Below are 24,856 nucleotides of genomic sequence, written 5' to 3'. Positions count from 1 at the left end.
CACTTTAAACTCACTGCTCCACTTTTTCCCTTCTGTCAAATTACTCATCATCTTCTTCTATTTCTCCTCCTCCTCCTCCTCTTCCTCCTCCTCCTTATTCCTTTCATTCATTCATCATACACTCATGCATTGGTTCATGCATTCCTTTCACATATGGTGTTGGGGACCCAACTCAGGACCTTTGAAAGTGCGAAGCCAGCACTCTAGTGCTGAGCCACAACCCCAGACCTGTCTTTTTGATTTTATGACTGTTTATATGAAATTCAGAATTGCATTCTGCTATGGTTCACTGATATGTGGATTGACCTAGTCCTTGATTTCTGAGAGACTTTTGGAAAATACATAGGAATTATTAGGAGGTTGAAATGAAGAAACAAAGAGGAAATTCCCCTATTTCTTATTCTTAAATTCCGCACTCTGACTCTACCTACCTGTTATAAAAACTTTTAAACGCTTACTCCCCATTTCTATATCATTGCCAACAAGTGAACATTCACTGCCCTACAACAAACCAGAGAACTCACATTGAACAATGTTTCCCCATTAGAGACCAAGAAACAATACTTATTAAAAAAATACCCTAGCAATGAATTAGTAGTTAAAGCTTTTTTGGGGTGTTAAATGTGCTCTAATTATGTGTTTGTGTGTTTGTTGATGTGTGTGTGTGTGTGTGTGTGTGTGTGTGGGTGTGTGTGCTTGTGTGTCAAACATGCACTGAGGTGTAAAATAAATGCAGGATTGCAACGGCCTTCTTAAAAATAAGAAGCAGCTTTATCACATTTGTAGCCCAGGGAAGACTCTGACTGATACTTGACCTACAAATAATTGAAATGTGAAAAATTCAGGCCTAGAAAAAGAAAGCCAACATACATAATAAATCTAATCAGTCTGTCTCACCTGTTTTCAAATCAGTTCTTTAAATAAACCTAAATTGCCAGCATAAAACATCAGTTGCTCTAAACGAGTTGATGGATGTCCCCTGCCATGGGCTGTGTAAAATACATGGAGGATCCCGCACTGATTGTTATCTAGAATGACTTCTGCCTGAACTACTATTAGTGAATAGTTGCTATTATAGTGCGGTTCTGATACCAGTAAACTTTAATGAAGGTAATTTCAGGATGCAAAGAAATAAATTGATTTTACTAACTGGTTTTTGGAAAACACTGCCATAAAAAATTATCAATATGTTCATAAAGGCATCTACATGTCTCTCCACAGGGGTTTTACTTAATGGGGGAGGGGGTGAGGTCTGGATATAACTTAACTGTCCATTAGTAGGTAGAACAATGTAATGGGAATCACAGTGCACACACTGGTTTGAACTCAATCTAGGTAACATGGATTCATCTCTGTGTAAGAGGCCTGCTTCTGAAAAACACAATGTAGAGCTCCAAAAGCAGAACGATACTTTCAGAATACCATGTTATGTTTGTAAATAGACAGACAGATAGATAGATATACAGAAATCAAAAATCTGAAAACGGTCTAGAAGTGTACATTTCAATAACTTACAATGTCAGTAGTGGGAGACTAATAGCAGATCAAGAAGACTGTATCTGCATGCGAGATGGTTCAATTTTTAAAGAGTTTTTTTAAATGACAATGGACAGAAAATTCAAAGGGTTACAGTAAGTGTTGAGGAGTGACTTGGTAAAAGGAGCACAGAGGTGAGAAAGAATTAAGTAGAGTTCAATAGAACCAGGTATAATATCTGTACACATGACTCCATGAACAGGAGCAAAGGGGACACTTAAAGAAATCATAAGTACTAAGGAGAGATCAGGATGAGGGGGCTTGTAGGAAGAGCTGAAAAAAACAAAAGCATGCAATGGGCAGAAAATGTGGAAGAAAAGGCCTCACAGGTGGTAAACTGATCCATCTCTCCCTGGTAGTTCAACTGTATGAATAACAGAGAGGCCGGCTAAGTGGGAAAGTACTTGGAAACTCTGTTCATGCAGACAACAGAAAGTGCCACCAGAGTGAAAAAAGTAAACCTAGTAAGGCAGCTTAGCCCCTTCCCCTTGGTATTTTATGCAGGCTCTCTTTCTTACTGGGCCTGTGTTCATCTACACTGATACGTGTTAGGTCCAAAGGCAGTGACAAACATTGTTACAGGTATTGATGAATCCTGCCAATTCCACAAAGCACAGCCATTTTACTTAGTGTACTCAATACCTTCTTTGTGACTCTCATCTCGTTTGAAGAAACACTTTCAGAGGAAAGAAGTTCTCCCTAAGCCACATGTGTCCTTAAGTAAAATATGAATTGAGTGCTATTTCAAGGTGTTTGGGCTGATTCCTCCACATGGCCCGTAAAACCTAGAAAAGTGTCATGCACCAACAGGCAGTACATCTTCACTGAGTCCTGTACTTTGCACTCCAGGGTCATATTATTGTCCATTTAATGGTCAGAAAAACATTGTTACAGTGAGTATCCTTCTTAGTAGTAGGACTAAAGTGTTTTGGACTCGCACGTTCAGTTACTGAAAAGGTTCAGGGAAGTGCACTTGAGAGCTGGTCATTTGATACAGGTACTGCAGAGGAAAACAAGCTACTCTCATTTGGCAACTTTTAGACAGTGATACACCTCTGGCCATGTAAGTGTAAATAACAACAGGTCTAATCATGCATGGTGGCCTATGGGCTTGGAACTTGCATGCTTACAAAACCAGTGATTACTTGTGCATCTTCTCCTTCGAACCTCATATGTGAATCATCAACTAGTCAAGTGTTAACTTGGGAGGAAAACAATATGTTGGGATGTCCTTTTTGTACATCAAGCCATGAACTCTTTGTCTTAACATCAACAATATAATTAATGTTCAGGAGTTACATCCATTTCAGAGAGTCATATCCATCCATCTCTTGGCTATATATTTTTAAGGACCAGCCAGCTTCCTTAGATGTTTTCAAGCCCATGAAAAGGCCAAAAAAAAAATCTGAGAGAAGAGTTTGACGAATTTTCAACAAATACTAATCTAGAAATGCTGACATGGAAACCAACTAAAGTTTTCAACTCCTTCTTTTTTGGAACATTAGCTATGCCAGGCTTTTCAAAAATGACTTCTCAGAACTGACTTGTGCCCATGTTAGCAACTCTTCTGAAATTACGTTGAAAGTAGACTAATGTGAGAGTTTCTCTTTAGAGATAATTCAGATTACTTGCATAGGAAGTGGCAGCAGGTCTGGGGATGTCGTAGCTCAGTGGCAGTGACCTTGCCTAGCTTGGGGCTGGCCTGCCATGGACTTTCACCCCAAACACTTGCAAGAAAAGAAAATGGAGGGAAGGAAGAGGGAAAATTGGAAGGGAGGGAGGCAAGGTTGGAGGGATGGAGGGAGGTAGAAAAGAAGGAAGAAGAAAAGGAGAAAAACCAGGAAGGGAGGAAGGAAGCAAGGAAGGAAGGAAATAGGGAGAGCACAAGGGCAGGGAAAGGACTGAGTCACTAAAACAAAAGGCAAAGGACACAGAGACCACTATAGGCCATAAAAGCTGTTGGAACAGTTTAGACAGCTTTAGAATTTGAGTGACATCAAACTGAATGTTATTATGACTGGATGGAATCTTCCTACTTAGCCCCGCCTTGGCCTGGCCTAAACCAAATCAAGGGGTGGGTGGCATGGAGAGGAATTCTCTCTGGCTGGAGTGGGAGGGACCTAAACCTGTGGAACTTGAGGATGCACTGGGTAGGGAAGGGGACAAGACTCCCCTGATGGGCATTTGAGCACAACAAGGCTCCTGGGAGCCCTTGATCATGGCTCCTACCGCCATATGCCCACCACCCGCCATACGCTCAGCCCCTGAAGTGGATCACAGTGGTCTGCTCCTTTGCCTGGTGCAGGTTGGAGTTCCTGACCAAACACCTGAGTGTCCACAGCCTGTGTTGGCCTGCCTGGGCAGGCTGTGGTTGTGGTGGCAAGAGCCAAAGCCGTCTTGGCGTGATGGAGGAGCCAAGGGCTGCCTCTCAGCCATACTAGTTGGTGGTTCTGGAAGAAGCACCCAGGGTTGTGGCAGCATTGTCTGAAGACATGAAGCCAGGCCATCTTTCTTATGGCTTTCCTTGGGAGTTGGTGATGTGTACAGTTCTTGGATTTTTTGCTGTTCTCTCACTTTTCTGGAGAAGTTTTCAGTCGGTCAGTATCAGGCTTTACGTGGGAAGAGAAAAAAAGCTGACTCTAAATCTTGCTGGACTTATTGAAAAAAAATGTAGACTTCATGAGAAAGTTAGCCTTGTTGAAAAAGAACATGAAGGCTTAGATTCATCTTTAAAGGATAGCAGATTTGAGAAGGGTTCAAGGGAAGCACAACATCTGGAGGAAACCTACGAAAAGCTGCATAGGTCCGAATCCAGCCATGGCGTTGAAATGCTCTTTCTGGAAGAAGAGCTCAAATCACAGAAGGCTAAACATGGTCAACAGGATGAAACGATGGCGCATCTATCAAGAAGGATACAGGCCCTCCAAGGTTAGCTGAATCCCTCAGATCACAAATAGCTGAAGCTAAAACAAACTGGAGACTCTTTCAAGTCAATGAGGAAGAACTGAAGCTGGCAATGAAAGAGGTTTTGAATGAAGGATCCCAACTTCCGCAAACGCAGAGACCAACGATACAAGGAGAAGTGAAGCACAGAGGGAACAAGGAGGTGTCCAATATAAAGCAAAAATCACATTAGAGGACTCTAAAGTCGCTGGAGAACAAGTTCTAAGAGACACAGAAAATCACATGGAGTCTCTGAGTGTATGCTTGCTGAAGATGAAGGATAAGTCTTCTCCAAGCCTGGGAGCCCAAAGGGATGGGGGTCACCTGGAGTTGGGAAGGACGAGTGAACCAGAAATTGGTGCTCACTTGGAGGATGAGTCCAAAGGAGCTTTGAGGATCCTGGTTGATGGTGCTAAGCTAAAGGCCTCCTTAGAAATCTTGGCAGAAGGAAGAAATCAAAAATGCACTTTCTCATCTGAAGTGGAGAAAACCACGGAAGACCTTACAGAACACCTTAAAAGTCTGCAGACTGAACAGGCATCCTTGCAGTCAGAAAATGCACAGCTGCAAAGTGAGAATGAGACCCTACAGAAGAACTTTAAAGTCATGGTGGAACGCTATCAAGAAAATATGATGAAACTACACAGGAAATTAAGAGTGGAGAAAAACTCCCTGGTGGAGCAAGAGGAGAAACTTTCCAAAGTCGAAGAAAAGTTGAGCCATACAATGGAAGAGCTGGAGACCTACAGAAAGAGAGCCCAATATCTTGAAGAAGAATTGCAGAGAACCATTCATTCCTGTCTGGGGAAGATTATTTCCTCTGAGAAAGAAGCACATGCTAGTGAGTTGGCAGCTCGGATTGCTGAAAGAAACCTCAGTTATTTCAGGAAACAAAATGCGCGCAACAGTCAAAAATTAACTGAGAAGGAGCTTAGATTTGAACTTGTAGAAAAAGATCCCTATGATGCACTGGATGTTTCCAACTCAGCAATGGGCAGAAAGCCTTCTCCAAATGGGCCCTCACCAATAGGTCAGCCTTCATCTGAAAGGAGACCTCCTCATTTTGAAAAGAGTGGTCCACTCACACTCTCAGCTTTCACTCCACTGGGAGGAGGAAGAGGGTCAAGGGGCCCTGGAGAATCCTCTGGACCATGCCACTAGCAGTAAAGGAAGAGAATCCAGCTGTCATAAGTTCACTGATTTTCAGAGAGTACCTTCTCAGACTGGGCCCCTCTCTCCTCCAGGGGAACAGGCCAGCAGGCTGATGATCCCTCCACCAGGCCAACCATATTCTTCTGATCCACGTCTTCCTCTACAAAGGCAAGATAGGTTTTACTCAAATTGTGGTAGACCATCGGGACCAGCAGAACACAGAACTCCTAATATGCCTCCTTTGGATAAATGGGATGGGCCTATGTCTTTACCAAGGCAATCCAGTAGAAAGGAGACCATAGTCGATCTCAGGGACTCTGACGTGCCTGATTCACCACTCCATGCTGAAAACCAAGCAACTGGCTCTGGCTCTGTGTTGGCACCTTTCCCTCCAGTCAGAGGTGCCTTGTTTCCAGTTGACCCAAGGAGTCAGTTCATGAGAAGAGGACCTTTTTTTTCCTCCACCTCGCCCAGGAATCGTGTATGGGAACCTGGAGATCATTTTCCACCAGGCCTGCCACCCACTCCATTTCCAATGGGAAATGTCTACGCAGGGAGGGGGTTTTCGTCACATTCTTCCCCCAAGAGCTGGAATTCAGCCCTCTACACCCGCATTCTGAAAGTACAAGTGAGTTCCCTGAAGGGTTCCTTCCACCTGCAAATAAGCCCGTTACTCAACATCCAGAACCAAACAAGAAACCTCATGCTGTTGATCTCTCTTCAAATGTAATTGGACTTATCTCTCATTTTTAGTTTATAAGTAACTGCTTTTACTTCAGTAATTGACTATACTTTGGCTCCAATTGAAGCTCAATGAAACTATTATTCTTAAGATAGTATTTTGTAAATAAATTGGTTTACGTAGGAAACTTATGAGTAAATTATTCCTATTTTATTTTATTCCAGAGTACAGCATTTAATCTGATGAAGCCACTATTATATAAACAAGAATGGGAGTTCTAGGTACTTGTAATCTAGCTGATGGTAATATATTTTAAACTCCCAACAAAGAAGTGTATTTAGTATGACTGTAGCAAATGTCAAGTGACTTTAGGCTTAATGAAATTGTCACTGATTTACAGACTGGTTGGGCATATCAGCAAGTTTTTCCATATCAGAATAACTAGAGCATGGGAGGACCAAAGGAGAGAACACAACGAAACATGTCACGGAAACAGGAGATCTCAACTACAAAGAAAAATGAAGACCTCTTTTTTATATTGGTTGCTTAAAACATTACATAGCTCTTGAGATATCATATTTCCTACATTAGATTCAAGTGAGTTATGAACTCCCATTTTTACCCCATATACACATAGCACAATAACATTGTTTACACATCCACATTTTTACAACATGCCATATTAGTAACTGTTGTATTCTGCTACCTTTTCTATCCTTTACTATCCCCCCACTTCTGCCCTCCCATCTTCTCTCTCTATCACATCTGCTGTAATTTAAAGTTTGGGAATTGGAAACCACACTTTAAACTCACTCTGCTCCCCTTTTTCCCTTCTGTCAAATTACTCATCATCTTCTTCTATTTCTCTTCCTCCTCCTCCTCTTCCTCCTCCTCCTTATACCTTTCATTCATTCATCATACACTCATGCATTGGTTCATTCGTTCCTTTCACATATGGTGTTGGGGATCCAACTCAGGACCTTTGAAAGTGCGAAGCCAGCACTCTAGTGCTGAGCCACAACCCCAGCAAATATCTTTTTGATTTTATGACTGTTTATATGAAATTCAGAATTGCATTCTCCTATGGTTCACTGATATGTGGATTGACCTAGTCCTTGATTTCTGAGAGACTTTTGGAAAATACATAGGAATTATTAGGAGGTTGAAATGAAGAAACAAAGAGGAAATTCCCCAATTTCTTATTCTTAAATTCCGCACTCTGACTCTGCCTACCTGCTATAAAAACTTTTAAACACTTACTCCCCATTTCTATATCATTGCCAACAAGTGAACATTCACTGCCCAACAACAAACCAGAGAACTCACATTGAACAATGTTTACCCATTAGAGACCAAGAAACAATACTTATTAAAAAAATACCCTAGCTATGAATTAGTAGTTAAAGCTTTATTTGGGTGTTAAATGTGCTCTAATTACGTGTTTGTGTGTTTGTTGATGTGTGTGTGTGTGTGTGTGTGTGTGGGTGTGTGTGCTTGCGTGTGAAACATGCACTGAGGTGTAAAATAAATGCAGGATTGCAACGGCCTTCTTAAAAATAAGAAGCAGCTTTATCACATTTGTAGCCCAGGGAAGAATCTGCCTGATACTTGACCTACAAATAATTGAAATGTGAAAAATTCAGGCCTAGAAAAACAAAGCCAACATACATAATAAATCTAATCAGTCTGTCTCACCTGTTTTCAAATCAGTTCTTTAAATAAACCTAAATTGCCAGCATAAAACATCAGTTGCTCTAAACGAGTGGATGGATGTCCCCTGCCATAAGCTGTGTAAAATACATGGAGGATCCCGCACTGATTGTTATCTAGAATGACTTCTGCCTGAACTACTATTAGTGAATAGTTGCTGTTATAGTGCGGTTCTGATACCAGTAAACTTTAATGAAGGTAATTTCAGGATGCAAAGAAATAAATTGATTTTACTAACTGGTTTTTGGAAAACACTGCCATAAAAAAATTATCAATATGTTCATAAAGGCATCTATATGTCTCTCCACAGGGGTTTTACTTACTCGGGGAGGGGGTGAGGTCTGGATATAACTTAACTGTCCATTAGTAGGTAGAACAATGTAATGGGAGTCACAGTGCACACACTGGTTTGAACTCAATCTAGGTAACATGGATTCATCTCTGTGTAAGAGGCCTGCTTCTGAAAAACACAATGTAGAGCTCCAAAAGCAGAACGATACTTTCAGAATACCATGTTATGTTTGTAAATAGACAGACAGATAGATAGATATACAGAAATCAAAAATCTGAAAACGGTCTAGAAGTGTACATTTCAATAACTTACAATGTCAGTAGTGGGAGACTAATAGAAGATCAAGAAGACTGTATCTGCATGCGAGATGGTTCAATTTTTAAAGAGTTTTTTTAAATAACAATGGACAGAAAATTCAAAGGGTTACAGTCAGTGTTGAGGAGTGACTTGGTAAAAGGAGCACAGAGGTGATGAAGAATTAAGTAGAGTTCAATAGAACCAGGTATAATATCTGTACACATGACTCCATGAATAGGAGCAAAGGGGACACTTAAAGAAATCATAAGGACTAAGGAGAGATCAGGATGAGGGGGGCTTGCAGGAAGAGCTGAAAAAAACAAAAGCATGCAATGGGCAGAAAATGTGGAAGAAAAGGCCTCACAGGTGTTAAACTGATCCATCTCTCCCTGGTAGTTCAACTGTATGAATAACAGAGAGGCCGGCTAAGTGGGAAAGTACTTGGAAACTCTGTTCATGCAGACAACAGAAAGTGCCACCAGAGTGAAAAAAGTAAACCTAGTAAGGCAGCTTAGCCCCTTCCCCTTGGTATTTTATGCAGGCTCTCTTTCTTACTGGGCCTCTGTTCATCTACACTGATACGTGTTAGGTCCAAAGGCAGTGACAAACATTGTTACATGTATTGATGAATCCTGCCAATTCCACAAAGCACAGCCATTTTACTTAGTGTACTCAATACCTTCTTTGTGACTCTCATCTCGTTTGAAGAAACACTTTCAGAGGAAAGAAGTTCTCCCTAAGCCACATGTGTCCTTAAGTAAACTATGAATTGAGTGCTATTTCAAGGTGTTTGGGCTGATTCCTCCACATGGCCCGTAAAACCTAGAAAAGTGTCATGCACCAACAGGCAGTACATCTTCACTGAGTCCTGTTCTTTGCACTCCAGGGTCATATTATTGTCCATTTAATGGTCAGAAAAACAGTGTTACAGTGAGTATCCTTCTTAGTAGTAGGACTAAAGTGTTTTGGACTCGCACGTTCAGTTACTGAAAAGGCTCAGGGAAGTGCACTTGAGAGCTGGTCATTTGATACAGGTACTGCAGAGGAAAACAAGCTACTCTCATTTGGCAACTTTTAGACAGTGATACACCTCTGGCCATGTAAGTGTAAATAACAACAGGTCTAATCATGCATGGTGGCCTATGGGCTTGGAACTTGCATGCTTACAAAACCAGTGATTACTTGTGCATCTTCTCCTTCGAACCTCATATGTGAATCATCAACTAGTCAAGTGTTAACTTGGGAGGAAAACAATATGTTGGGATGTCCTTTTTGTACATCAAGCCATGAACTCTTTGTCTTAACATCAACAATATAATTAATGTTCAGGAGTTACATCCATTTCAGAGAGTCATATCCATCCATCTCTTGGCTATATATTTTTAAGGACCAGCCAGCTTCTTAGATGTTTTCAAGCCCATGAAAAGGCCAAAAAAAAAAATCTGAAAGAAGAGTTTGACGAATTTTCAACAAATACTAATCTAGAAATGCTGACATGAAAACCAACTAAAGTTTTCAACTCCTTCTTTTTTGGAACATTAGCTATGCCGGGCTTTTCAAAAATGACTTCTCAGAACTGACTTGTGCCCATGTTAGCAACTCTTCTGAAATTACGTAGAAAGTAGACTAATGTGAGAGTTTCTCTTTAGAGATAATTCAGATTACTTGCATAGGAAGTGGCAGCAGGTCTGGGGATGTCGTAGCTCAGTGGCAGTGACCTTGCCTAGCTTGGGGCTGGCCTGCCATGGACTTTCACCCCAAACACTTGCAAGAAAAGAAAATGGAGTGAAGGGAGAGGGAAAGTTGGAAGGGAGGGAGGCAAAGTTGGAGGGATGGAGGGAGGTAGAAAAGAAGGAAGAAGAAAAGGAGAAAAACCAGGAAGGGAGGAAGGAAGCAAGGAAGGAAGGAAATAGGGAGAGCACAAGGGCAGGGAAAGGACTGAGTCACTAAAACAAAAGGCAAAGGACACAGAGACCAATATAGGCCATAAAAGCTGTTGGAACAGTTTAGACAGCTTTAGAATTTGAGTGACATCAAACTGAATGTTATTATGACTGGATGGAATCTTCCTACTTAGCCCCGCCTTGGCCTGGCCTAAACCAAATCAAGGGGTGGGTGGCATGGAGAGGAATTCTCTCTGGCTGGAGTGGGAGGGACCTAAACCTGTGGAACTTGAGGATGCACTGGGTAGGGAAGGGGACAAGACTCCCCTGATGGGCATTTGAGCACAACAAGGCTCCTGGGAGCCCTTGATCATGGCTCCTACCGCCATATGCCCACCACCCGCCACACGCTCAGCCCCTGAAGGGGATCACAGTGGTCTGCTCCGTTGCCTGGTGCAGGTTGGAGTTCCTGACCAAACACCTGAGTGTCCACAGCCTGTGTTGGCCTGCCTGGGCAGGCTGTGGTTGTGGTGGCAAGAGCCAAAGCCGTCTTGGCGTGATGGAGGAGCCAAGGGCTGCCTCTCAGCCATACTAGTGGGTGGTTCTGGAAGAAGCACCCAGGGTTGTGGCAGCATTGTCTGAAGACATGAAGCCAGGCCATCTTTCTTATGGCTTTCCTTGGGATTTGGTGATGTGTACAGCTCTTGGATTTTTTGCTGTTCTCTCACTTTTCTGGAGAAGTTTTCAGTCGGTCAGTAGCAGGCTTTACGTGGGAAGAGAAAAAAAGCTGGCTCTAAATCTTGCTGGACTTATTGAAAAAAAATGTGGACTTCATGAGAAATTTAGCCTTGTTGAAAAAGAACATGAAGGCTTAGATTCATCTTTAAAGGATAGCAGATTTGAGAAGGGTTCAAGGGAAGCACAACATCTGGAGGAAACCTACGAAAAGCTGCATAGGTCCGAATCCAGCCATGGCGTTGAAATGCTCTTTCTGGAAGAAGAGCTCAAATCACAGAAGGCTAAACATGGTCAACAGGATGAAACGATGGCGCATCTATCAAGAAGGATACAGGCCCTCCAAGGTTAGCTGAATCCCTCAGATCACAAATAGCTGAAGCTAAAACAAACTGGAGACTCTTTCAAGTCAATGAGGAAGAACTGAAGCTGGCAATGAAAGAGGTTTTGAATGAAGGATCCCAACTTCCGCAAACGCAGAGACCAACGATACAAGGAGAAGTGAAGCACAGAGGGAACAAGGAGGTGTCCAATATAAAGCAAAAATCACATTAGAGGACTCTAAAGTCGCTGGAGAACAAGTTCTAAGAGACACAGAAAATCACATGGAGTCTCTGAGTGTATGCTTGCTGAAGATGAAGGATAAGTCTTCTCCAAGCCTGGGAGCCCAAAGGGATGGGGGTCACCTGGAGTTGGGAAGGACGAGTGAACCAGAAATTGTTGCTCACTTGGAGGATGAGTCCAAAGGAGCTTTGAGGATCCTGGTTGATGGTGCTAAGCTAAAGGCCTCCTTAGAAATCTTGGCAGAAGGAAGAAATCAAAAATGCACTTTCTCATCTGAAGTGGAGAAAACCACGGAAGACCTTACAGAACTCCTTAAAAGTCTGCAGACTGAACAGGCATCCTTGCAGTCAGAAAATGCACAGCTGCAAAGTGAGAATGAGACCCTACAGAAGAACTTTAAAGTCATGGTGGAACGCTGTCGCGACCCCTTGCCCGCAAGGAAGACGCAACTCAGGAATCTTCTTTCAGCAGTTTATTCAGGCTTTGATTAAAGTATCTTTTAGTGACTCCCTTTCTTTCTCCCCCCGAGGGCCCAAGCACAGCCTAATAAAGCCTCCCACGTACCAATCTTAAGCCGCCGCGTGGATCTTTCTTATAGGGTGGCAAGAGATAGCGTGCCAACTCTCCACAAAAGAATTTGTTTATCACAGGCCACAGTGGAAGCCGGCGCCATCTTCTAATGGCGGCCACAATCTACAGAAACGGCTCACCACAGTTCCCCCTTCTAATTTATAAAACAATGCAGGCGAAAGTAGAGGTCCTATCCCACTGTGCAGAAGTGGCTGCAATGTATGGTTCAGTCCTAAGGAGGCGCCTTCCCCAGACCTGACCCCATATCAGCCGACGCCTTTTTTCGTAGGGCGGGGGTGTGGACGTCAAACCCGCATGCAATAGGACATGCTTTCCTTGAGGTCCGTTGAGGGATCACTCAAGTGCAGTGCTTTGCCTCGCATCCTGTATCGTGACGAAGGTGGACGAAGGGGGACAGCTGAGGCTGTTCTGTGGCTGAACACAACGACAAACGAGTTGACAGCACCCTGAAAGAAAGGCACGGACTTTAAGGCGATAGAGAAGTATTAGTGTGGAAACCCACCTGCGTGCAATGGCAGCAAGACCGGCAGAGTGCAAGGGCTTTCCAACACTAAGAGAATAACGAGGAAAGACATGCCGATCCCAGTGCAATGTTATAACAACTTGGGGTGCAACGACCATGTCAAAGATTTACTGTTTAAGCTGTGCAAGCCAGACTTGAGGTGAATTGCCATTTTCTAAAGCTGCAAGAGCTTGGATGATCATAGCCTTATCGTGAGCATTGCGGGCCTTGAGGCGACAGAGAAACCACAAACAGAGAAACATACCGAAGCAACACATTGCACCAAAAATGCCTACCCCCACCCACTCTTTAAAAAAGGAAAAGGCAGAAGATATCCAATCGGTGAATTGACCCAAAGTCACGGGATCAACACGGGTGTTATTCAAGACAGCTATCTGGGTTAGTTGAGACTGGATCATGTCTTCCGCTTCCATGGACCAATTTCCAGCCAAATATTCGCCAATGATGCGGGAAGCATTCCTGGAATCATTAAATCTGACAGAGGTTATGCATAAATGTGCACGTTGGTCAACACAACCCAAAAGCACTAAGTCAGCCAATTCTTCTACCTGAGCTTGGAGTAAATCTATTCTTTGGTTGGCAGCTAAAATCCCTGACAAAATATGTAGATTAATTGTATTTTGGGATTCAAGTATGGTGGAAGTTTGTTGGACAACTTGATTAATGGTGGCAGCAGTTTGTACTTGATTGGCCATAGCCACTCCGGCCGTAACCGCTGCAGCAGCAGATATCGCCACGGCTGTCACTATAGCTGCTGTGATCCCAAAATCTCTGCAGACTCTAAGTAGCTCAACAATAGGGAATTTATCAGGATCCGCAGTGACCGGGATTGGGACGAAAGTTGGAATTTTCATAACCACTGCTACAGTCCAGGAACCATTCCAACACTCAGATAAGAGACAGGTAGTATGAGAACAATCCAGCATCCCCGATGAGGTGGCCTTAGCCAAAAGGAATAAGAAGGGGGATTGGACACAGACCATTGCAGGAGGCAATGTGGCATTATACAACAGAGAGTTGAATGAAACAGATGTAAGTCTATTACCTTGTTCACTTTCCCTAACAGTACCAGAAATATTAGCCGGCCAACTTTTGGCTCCTAGCAACTGAGCCAATGCAGAAATATCGGCTGAAGCCCCCTTTTCATTAGAAATCAGCCATTGAAACCAGGACCAACCTACTCCTGTAGAGGAGCTGGCACTATTGTTAAAGTTATAAACATACCTATTAAGAGAGGGGGAAAGGGAGAAACCTTTAGCAACTTGATGTTTCTCCCAAGAATGATCCTGACAAGGCGTAAATGTTGGGGGGAAACCAAGATTAGGGGAACAGTAAGGAGAGGCCTTAAAATGAGTGGCATTATAAATACTACTAGAAGAAGGAGGCACTGGGATTAGTACCTCGGAGATAATAGCCAAGGTAGTTATGTTGAGAGCAGAGCTGCTGTTTGCGGGGGTCCCTGAGCCTGATTGCTTCCCCGAAGCTACCTTGCTCAATACATCACTGATAATGCTTCCTGAGACCTGATTGGACCGCAATGGCTCCTCCCAGTTAGTCAAATTTTTGGTCTTAAGGCTAATGCAATTAGCGTTTCTAAGGCTGAAACAAAAAACTCCTGTGAGATTAACTTGAGATTGATTAAAAATTCTCTCCATGTCCCCTCTAGGAGAGGCACAGGGAGCAGACATCTCACATGAGGTTGAAAAAAGAGTGGGGAGGACATTAGAATTACCATGAACCGGCATCGGCATTGGCCAGGCCCGTGCCACTGCCCACCACCGCATTGGTGTCGCCTGTGCCATCGGCACCAGCACCAGAGCCAGAGCACTTAGCAGAATGAGGATCCTCATCACAGGATTGTTGTGGTATCTCTTGTTGCTGGTCAGTTGATGTCGAGACTCTTCTTGTCAAGCGTTCAGGGACCCACAATGGTTCCGTACGATCCTGGGGAAAAACACATACAGATCCTCGTGCCCATGTCAGCACGGGGTCAGGGCCGTTCCATTGGCCCGTAAGAACATCCTTCCACTTAACATAGCCAATCACAGAGGGCTGAGGGGACACATGTCTATCGGCCGCAGAGCGACCATGAATATCCAAATTCAAAAAATTAATGGTAAAGAGAGCTAAGGACAGGCGTTCTTTAGGAGTGTGTTCAGCTCCTATTCCCCCTTTTTGTTTTTGTAAAGTTTCCTTTAAGGTGTGATGAGCACGCTCAACAATGCCTTGTCCTTGAGGATTATAAGGTAAACCATGAGTAAGTTGCACTCCCATAGTAGAACAAAAAGCTGTAAATTGTCTGCCAGTATAAGCAGGTCCATTATCAGTCTTAAGGGATGCAGGTGCACCCCATGCTGCCCATGCCTCTAAACAGTGAGTAATGACATTACGTGCCTTTTCTCCCGATAAAGCAGAAGCATGGATAATTCCAGAGCACGTATCAATGGAAACATGCACATACTTAAGGTTACCAAAGTCAGGTATATGTGTCACATCCATTTGCCAAACAACCAATGGCTTTAATCCCCGTGGGTTTACTCCATAATTAGGGGGATGAAGAAATGTGACACAATGGGGACATTGCAATACTATCTGCCGAGCATCCGCTCTTGAGATGGAAAAACGCCTGCGCAGCCTTAATGCATTAACATGGAAGTTTTGGTGAAACAACTTAGCCCTCTCTAAGGAGGAAGCCAAGCATATCAATTGACCTCTAGTGGCTAAGTCCGCACAGGCATTACCTTGGGATAACGGACCAGGAAGAGAGGTGTGAGCCCTGATATGCATTGGATAAAAAGAAGCAGTGCGGTTAGAGATAAGCTGTTGAAGCTGAGTAAAGTAAACAGACACATTGTGGGCATCACTAATAGTTCCCACGGCCTCCAGGACTTTTAGTGCTTGTACCACATAGCTGGAGTCCGAAATAAGATTAAAAGGAAAAGAACACTGTTTAAAAACTTCAATAACAATTTGTAGTTCTACCCATTGTGGATTTCCAGGAGCAAATTGATGCTGGATAGGGGGAGAGTCATTAATTACATAAGCTCCCATTCCAGAGTTGGAACCATCAGTAAAAATGTTAACAGCCCCCGGAATTGGACTGGATGAAGTTACCTTAGGGAAAATGATGGGATGTTCTTTAACAAAATGGAGTAATGGATGAGAAGGGTAGTGATTATCAATACTCCCTTGAAACGAGCAACACAGAATAGCCCAGTTGTCTAGAGTAGCACATAAAACATTAAGCTGAGCTTTAGTGTAGGGTATGATAAGAGAAGAAGGTGATTGGCCGAAAAATTGAATGCTCTGTTGAATCCCTTTAAGTGCCAATGCTGCAACAGCATCAGGATAATATTCTAAGGATTTTCCTGGGGATACATGTGGGTGGATCCATAGTAAAGGCCCATCTTGCCACAGTACTCCAGTAGGCTGCCGCATAGTGGCAAGCACACATAACTGGAAAGGTTTATCACTCTGGAGCCTGCATAGAGTGGCATGCTGTATAGCTTGTTCTACTTTTATAAGGGCCGCTCTAGCCTCAGTAGTGAGGCTACGAGGGGAAGCAAGATCTGGATCACCCTTAAGAGTAGCATACAAGGGCTGGAGCACAATATTAGGAATATGTAAATATCCTCTTATCCAATTAATATCTCCCAGCAATTTTTGAAAATCATTTAAAGTTCGGAGATCTTGAGTCCTGATGGTAATTTTTTGTGGTTTTAATTTGTCATACCCAATTGTCGCTCTCAAAAACCTGATAGAATCTCCCGTTTGAACCTTTTCAGGTGCGATGTGCAGTCCATGTTGAGCCAACAGCATCACGAGTTCTTTATAAGCCTCATAAACTGTCTGTTCTAATTTTGCGGCCAATAACACATCATCCATATAGTGAATGATCTTGGTGGAGGAATACTTATGTCTGAGAGGTGCGAGTGCCTTCCCCACATACATCTGGCACATCGTGGGACTGTTAGCCATCCCCTGTGGCAACACCACCCACTCAAACCTTTGATCTGGTTCCTCATGATTACACGAGGGAAGGGTGAAAGCAAAACGTTGTGAATCTCTAGGATGCAAAGGAATGGAAAAGAAACAGTCTTTAATGTCAATAACAATTATATGCCAGCCTTGAGGAACAGAGGAGAGCAGAGGCAGCCCTCTTTGAATGGGCCCCATGAGCTGCATCTGAGCATTAACTGCTCGTAGATCATGCAGTAGGCGCCACTTCCCTGATTTTTTCTTAATGACAAATATGGGAGTATTCCATGGAGAAGTAGAAGGTTGGATGTGACCCAAATCAAGTTGTTCTTTGACTAGATCATGGGCTGCTGCCAGTTTAACCGAGGGAAGAGGCCACTGAGGCACCCAAACAGGCTCCTCGGTGAGCCATGTTATGGGTATTTGAGCCCCAGTGGCCCCTAGGAAAAACCCAGACCAAACCTGTTAAGCTTTTGATGACCTTGCACAGGATGCTTATGTCCCTGTAGGTGCCTTCCTAGTCCTAGACCTGGCCTATACCCCATATTTTGCATGATATGTTGAGACACTGGGGAATAGTCATTACTAAGAGTGAACCCCATGTCTTTCATCAGATCACGGCCCCATAAAGAAATAGGTAAATCAAGTACATAAGGCTGAAAGGTACCATCATGTCCTTCCGAGTCCTTCCAAGATAGATGGCTACAGCTGATTTGAGGGGCTTGGGCATATCCAAGTCCTCTTAAGGATTGCTCAGAAGCCTGCACTGGCCATCCCCTAGACCAGTCCTTAAGGGCTATGATACTACGATCTGCTCCTGTGTCCAGCAATCCCACAATAGATTTACCTTCTATGCTTAATTCCAAAGTGGGGCGATTGCTCATATCCAGTGATAAATAGGCACAATTTCCTCCGGTGGTACCAATCTGATTTCCTGTCCGTGACCTTGAGTCAGCAGGGAAGTGATTATGCAAACTAGGCAAAATTAGCAATTGAGCAATCCGATCCCCTGGGGAGATAGACACAATGCCCCTTGGAGCTTCCACCATAACCTTTACTGCCCCTACAGTATCAGGGTTTACAACTCCGGGGAAAACATGAAGACCTTGTAGGATAGAGGATGCACGTCCAATTAACAAACCTACAGTGCCAGGGGGTAAAGGCCCTTTGAACTCAGTTTCCACCAATTGGACTCCCATCTTAGGTGTTAATACGAGTCTGGAGGTGGAACAGAGGTCCAATCCCGCGGCACCTATAGTGGCTCTCCGCATCTCGTGGGATGGCGCAGAGAAGGCCATGTCTCGGGTTCGGGTGTGACATTCTCCATTGCCCCATATATTTGTGGGCCCTGGGGTCGGGGTCCCTTCGGCCGTTTTTTGGCCCAGCTGAAATAGGCTGTCCATGGATGTCCCTCACTGATCTACACTCCCTTGCCCAATGCTTCCCCTTTTTGCATTTTGGACACAGCCCCGGTTGACGAGGGCCATTAGAAGGGCCACCGCGAGGAGGTCCAGTAAAATTGCCTTTTTTGGGGCAGTCACATTTGAAATGGCCGGATTGACCACAATGGAAGCATGTTCCGGCACCAGGACCGCCCCCTTTTGCAATCCGAAGGACAGCAGCTGCAAGACCTGCATTAGTTAAAGGTCCTCCAAGCTCTCTACACACTTTCATCCAAGCTTCTATGTCCTTGTTTTTATAAGGAGCGATTGCTGCTTTACATTCTTTGGTGCATTGCTCAAAAACAAGTTGTTTAATCAAGGGCATTGCTCTATCAGGGTCACCAAAGATTTTTCCTGCGGCATCCACCATCCTAGCAACAAAGTCCGAGAAAGGTTCTGTGGGGCCTTGCATGATTTTTGTTAAATTTCTAGACACTTCTCCTCTATTTGGGAGTGATTTCCATGCACCGATACAAATGTTATTGATCTGTTCATATACCTCAGGGGGGTATCCTGTTTGTTGATTAGCAAATCTGCCTTGTCCCAAAAGCATTTCCTTGTCCCAATGGGGGTGTCCCGCTGCATAGTTTTGGGCAGCCTGCTCTACAGCACCCTCTAGCACAAAGGCTCTCCAGTCCAAATATTTGCCTGGAGAAACACAAGCCCGAACAAGGCTAGCCCAATCAGAGTTAGTCATACAGTATCTAGACAGACTCTCCACCTGAGTTAATGTGAAGGCGGCATCCACCCCATAAGTGCGCACAGACTCTGCCAGGGTCTTCACAATTTTGAAATCTAAGGGCTCATGGAATCTTCCCCTATTGTCATCCTGGAAAACTGGATAAGCAAGACCCATCTCAGCGTTAACAGCCCTCCATGTTTGGGCATGGAAAGCTCTCCTCGAAACACCCCCACCGTACGGTGGCGGGTCCGGAGGATCATTTTTCTTGAGCTCCTGTTTATCTTTGTTCCCTTCTCCCATAGTTAAACTCCCTAGCTGCCAAGACAGTCTCCCGAGCTCCTCCTGCTCATTCTCCTCCTCTTCTGACCCACTTTTGCATGGGAGTGTGCGCAGTGTACTGAGATCTGGATACAAGCGTTTCCTCCCCCGTTTCTCGCTCTGCACATTCCCTTCCTCCTGAAATATTTCACTCTGTGCCAGAGACAATCACCTCCTCCCCTGTTTCTCGCTCCGCACACTGCCATCCTCCTGAAATACGTCACTGCCTGCCGGAGATAATTGTTTCCTCCCCTGTTTCTCGCTCCGCACACTCCCACCCTCCTGAAATACCTCACTGCCTGCCATTTCTGATCTTTCTTCATGTAATTGCTCTAAAACTTCTTGTCCTTTAGTAAGTGCTTCCTGACATCTGCCATCTGCGAGGCAACTACGGATCATCTTCCAAAGGGGTATCACCCCACCCTCTAATATGCCCTGCTCAGAAGCAAAGTCAAGATCTGTGCCTAACTTATCCCAGCTAGGTAGAGTAAAGCTGCCCGAGAACGGAAACCACGATGCAGCAATATCTGTCTTCTGTAAAAATCTCTGTAAAGTACTACGTTTCACTTCTAGGCTCTTGGAACGTAACAGGTTATCTAGGGCCAGGAGAAGCGGACTTGAAGATACGGCACCCATGACACAACAAAAGACACACAAAAAACAAAAGTGAAAGTAAGAGCGAAAGTACACAGTGCAGCTGCAATAAGATTTAATGCTCTCTCTGGCTTTACAGAGGAGCTGCCGCTTTGATAGCGGGTCCCAATTAGTCTGGGACTAATCTCCGCTTTAACCGCGGGTCCCAATTAATCTGGGACTAATCTCCGCTTTAATCGCGGGTCCTACTTATCTAGGACTGATCTTCCGCTTTACCTGCGGGTCCCAACTTACCTGGGACTAATTGGTGCACCACCCCTGACTGCTGAAAGTTCTGGTTCCCGGGTTTTCAGCACCACTTGTCGCGGACCCTTGCCCGCAAGGAAGACGCAACTCAGGAATCTTCTTTCAGCAGTTTATTCAGGCCTTGATTAAAGTATCTTTTAGTGACTCCCTTTCTTTCTCCCCCCGAGGGCCCAAGCACAGCCTAATAAAGCCTCCCACGTACCAATCTTAAGCCGCCGCGTGGATCTTTCTTATAGGGTGGCAAGAGATAGCGTGCCAACTCTCCACAAAAGAATTTGTTTATCACAGGCCACAGTGGAAGCCGGCGCCATCTTCTAATGGCGGCCACAATCTACAGAAACGGCTCACCACAGAACACTATCAAGAAAATATGATGAAACTGCACAGGAAATTAAGAGTGGAGAAAAACTCCCTGGTGGAGCAAGAGGAGAAACTTTCCAAAGTCGAAGAAAAGTTGAGCCATACAATGGAAGAGCTGGAGACCTACAGAAAGAGAGCCCAATATCTTGAAGAAGAATTGCAGAGAACCATTCATTCCTGTCTGGGGAAGATTATTTCCTCTGAGAAAGAAGCACATGCTAGTGAGTTGGCAGCTCGGATTGCTGAAAGAAACCTCAGTTCTTTCAGGAAACAAAATGCGCGCAACAGTCAAAAATTAACTGAGAAGGAGCTTAGATTTGAACTTGTAGAAAAAGATCCCTATGATGCACTGGATGTTTCCAACTCAGCAATGGGCAGAAAGCCTTCTCCAAATGGGCCCTCACCAATAGGTCAGCCTTCATCTGAAAGGAGACCTCCTCATTTTGAAAAGAGTGGTCCACTCACACTCTCAGCTTTCACTCCCGTGGGAGGAGGAAGAGGGTCAAGGGGCCCTGGAGAATCCTCTGGACCATGCCACTAGCAGTAAAGGAAGAGAATCCACCTGTCATAAGTTCACTGATTTTCAGAGAGTACCTTCTCAGACTGGGCCCCTCTCTCCTCCAGGGGAACAGGCCAGCAGGCTGATGATCCCTCCACCAGGCCAACCATATTCTTCTGATCCACGTCTTCCTCTACAAAGGCAAGATAGGTTTTTCTCAAATTGTGGTAGACCATCGGGACCAGCAGAACACAGAACTCCTAATATGCCTCCTTTGGATAAATGGGATGGGCCTATGTCTTTACCAAGGCAATCCAGTAGAAAGGAGACCATAGTCGATCTCCGGGACTCTGACGTGCCTGATTCACCACTCCATGCTGAAAACCAAGCAACTGGCTCTGGCTCTGTGTTGGCACCTTTCCCTCCAGTCAGAGGTGCCTTGTTTCCAGTTGACCCAAGGAGTCAGTTCATGAGAAGAGGACCTTTTTTTTCCTCCACCTCGCCCAGGAATCGTGTATGGGAACCTGGAGATCATTTTCCACCAGGCCTGCCACCCACTCCATTTCCAATGGGAAATGTCTACGCAGGGAGGGGGTTTTCGTCACATTCTTCCCCCAAGAGCTGGAATTCAGCCCTCTACACCCGCATTCTGAAAGTACAAGTGAGTTCCCTGAAGGGTTCCTTCCACCTGCAAATAAGCCCGTTACTCAACATCCAGAACCAAACAAGAAACCTCATGCTGTTGCTCTCTCTTCAAATGTAATTGGACTTATCTCTCATTTTTAGTTTATAAGTAACTGCTTTTACTTCAGTAATTGACTATACTTTGGCTCCAATTGAAGCTCAATGAAACTATTATTCTTAAGATAGTATTTTGTAAATAAATTGGTTTACGTAGGAAACTTATGAGTAAATTATTCCTATTTTATTTTATTCCAGAGTACAGCATTTAATCTGATGAAGCCACTATTATATAAACAAGAATGGGAGTTCTAGGTACTTGTAATCTAGCTGATGGAAATATACTTTAAACTCCCAACAAAGAAGTGTATTTAGTATGACTGTAGCAAATGTCAAGTGACTTTAGGCTTAATGAAATTGTCACTGATTTACAGACTGGTTGGGCATATCAGCAAGTTTTTCCATATCAGAATAACTAGAGCATGGGAGGACCAAAGGAGAGAACACAAGGAAACATGTCACGGAAACAGGAGATCTCAACTACAAAGAAAAATGAAGACCTCTTTTTTATATTGGTTGCTTAAAACATTACATAGCTCTTGAGATATCATATTTCCTACATTAGATTCAAGTGAGTTATGAACTCCCATTTTTACCCCATATACACATAGCACAATAACATTGTTTACACATCCACATTTTTACAACATGCCATATTAGTAACTGTTGTATTCTGCTACCTTTTCTATCCTTTACTATCCCCCCACTTCTGCCCTCCCATCTTCTCTCTCTAGCACATCTGCTGTAATTTAAAGTTTGGGAATTGGAAACCACACTTTAAACTCACTCTGCTCCCCTTTTTCCCTTCTGTCAAATTACTCATCATCTTCTTCTATTTCTCTTCCTCCTCCTCCTCTTCCTCCTCCTCCTTATACCTTTCATTCATTCATCATACACTCATGCATTGGTTCATTCATTCCTTTCACATATGGTGTTGGGGATCCAACTCAGGACCTTTGAAAGTGCGAAGCCAGCACTCTAGTGCTGAGCCACAACCCCAGCAAATATCTTTTTGATTTTATGACTGTTTATATGAAATTCAGAATTGCATTCTGCTATGGTTCACTGATATGTGGATTGACCTAGTCCTTGATTTCTGAGAGACTTTTGGAAAATACATAGGAATTATTAGGAGGTTGAAATGAAGAAACAAAGAGGAAATTCCCCAATTTCTTATTCTTAAATTCCGCACTCTGACTCTGCCTACCTGCTATAAAAACTTTTAAACGCTTACTCCCCATTTCTATATCATTGCCAACAAGTGAACATTCACTGCCCTACAACAAACCAGAGAACTCACATTGAACAATGTTTACCCATTAGAGACCAAGAAACAATACTTATTAAAAAAATACCCTAGCTATGAATTAGTAGTTAAAGCTTTATTTGGGTGTTAAATGTGCTCTAATTACGTGTTTGTGTGTTTGTTGATGTGTGTGTGTGTGTGTGTGTGTGTGTGGGTGTGTGTGCTTGCGTGTGAAACATGCACTGAGGTGTAAAATAAATGCAGGATTGCAACGGCCTTCTTAAAAATAAGAAGCAGCTTTATCACATTTGTAGCCCAGGGAAGAATCTGCCTGATACTTGACCTACAAATAATTGAAATGTGAAAAATTCAGGCCTAGAAAAACAAAGCCAACATACATAATAAATCTAATCAGTCTGTCTCACCTGTTTTCAAATCAGTTCTTTAAATAAACCTAAATTGCCAGCATAACACATCAGTTGGTCTAAACGAGTGGATGGATGTCCCCTGCCATGGGCTGTGTAAAATACATGGAGGATCCCGCACTGATTGTTATCTAGAATGACTTCTGCCTGAACTACTATTAGTGAATAGTTGCTGTTATAGTGCGGTTCTGATACCAGTAAACTTTAATGAAGGTAATTTCAGGATGCAAAGAAATAAATTGATTTTACTAACTGGTTTTTGGAAAACACTGCCATAAAAAATTATCAATATGTTCATAAAGGCATCTACATGTCTCTCCACAGGGGTTTTACTTACTCGGGGAGGGGGTGAGGTCTGGATATAACTTAACTGTCCATTAGTAGGTAGAACAATGTAATGGGAATCACAGTGCACACACTGGTTTGAACTCAATCTAGGTAACATGGATTCATCTCTGTGTAAGAGGCCTGCTTCTGAAAAACACAATGTAGAGCTCCAAAAGCAGAACGATACTTTCAGAATACCATGTTATGTTTGTAAATAGACAGACAGATAGATAGATATACAGAAATCAAAAATCTGAAAACGGTCTAGAAGTGTACATTTCAATAACTTACAATGTCAGTAGTGGGAGACTAATAGAAGATCAAGAAGACTGTATCTGCATGCGAGATGGTTCAATTTTTAAAGAGTTTTTTTAAATAACAATGGACAGAAAATTCAAAGGGTTACAGTCAGTGTTGAGGAGTGACTTTGTAAAAGGAGCACAGAGGTGAGAAAGAATTAAGTAGAGTTCAATAGAACCAGGTATAATATCTGTACACATGACTCCATGAACAGGAGCAAAGGGGACACTTAAAGAAATCATAAGGACTAAGGAGAGATCAGGATGAGGGGGGCTTGCAGGAAGAGCTGAAAAAAACAAAAGCATGCAATGGGCAGAAAATGTGGAAGAAAAGGCCTCACAGGTGTTAAACTGATCCATCTCTCCCTGGTAGTTCAACTGTATGAATAACAGAGAGGCCGGCTAAGTGGGAAAGTACTTGGAAACTCTGTTCATGCAGACAACAGAAAGTGCCACCAGAGTGAAAAAAGTAAACCTAGTAAGGCAGCTTAGCCCCTTCCCCTTGGTATTTTATGCAGGCTCTCTTTCTTACTGGGCCTCTGTTCATCTACACTGATACGTGTTAGGTCCAAAGGCAGTGACAAACATTGTTACATGTATTGATGAATCCTGCCAATTCCACAAAGCACAGCCATTTTACTTAGTGTACTCAATACCTTCTTTGTGACTCTCATCTCGTTTGAAGAAACACTTTCAGAGGAAAGAAGTTCTCCCTAAGCCACATGTGTCCT

This window comes from Callospermophilus lateralis, chromosome 14 (genome assembly GCF_048772815.1).
Source record: "Callospermophilus lateralis isolate mCalLat2 chromosome 14, mCalLat2.hap1, whole genome shotgun sequence".
Classification (NCBI taxonomy): domain Eukaryota; kingdom Metazoa; phylum Chordata; class Mammalia; order Rodentia; family Sciuridae; genus Callospermophilus; species Callospermophilus lateralis.
The sequence above is the reverse complement of the archived record's forward strand: the minus strand, read 5'-3'. Positions refer to the sequence as shown.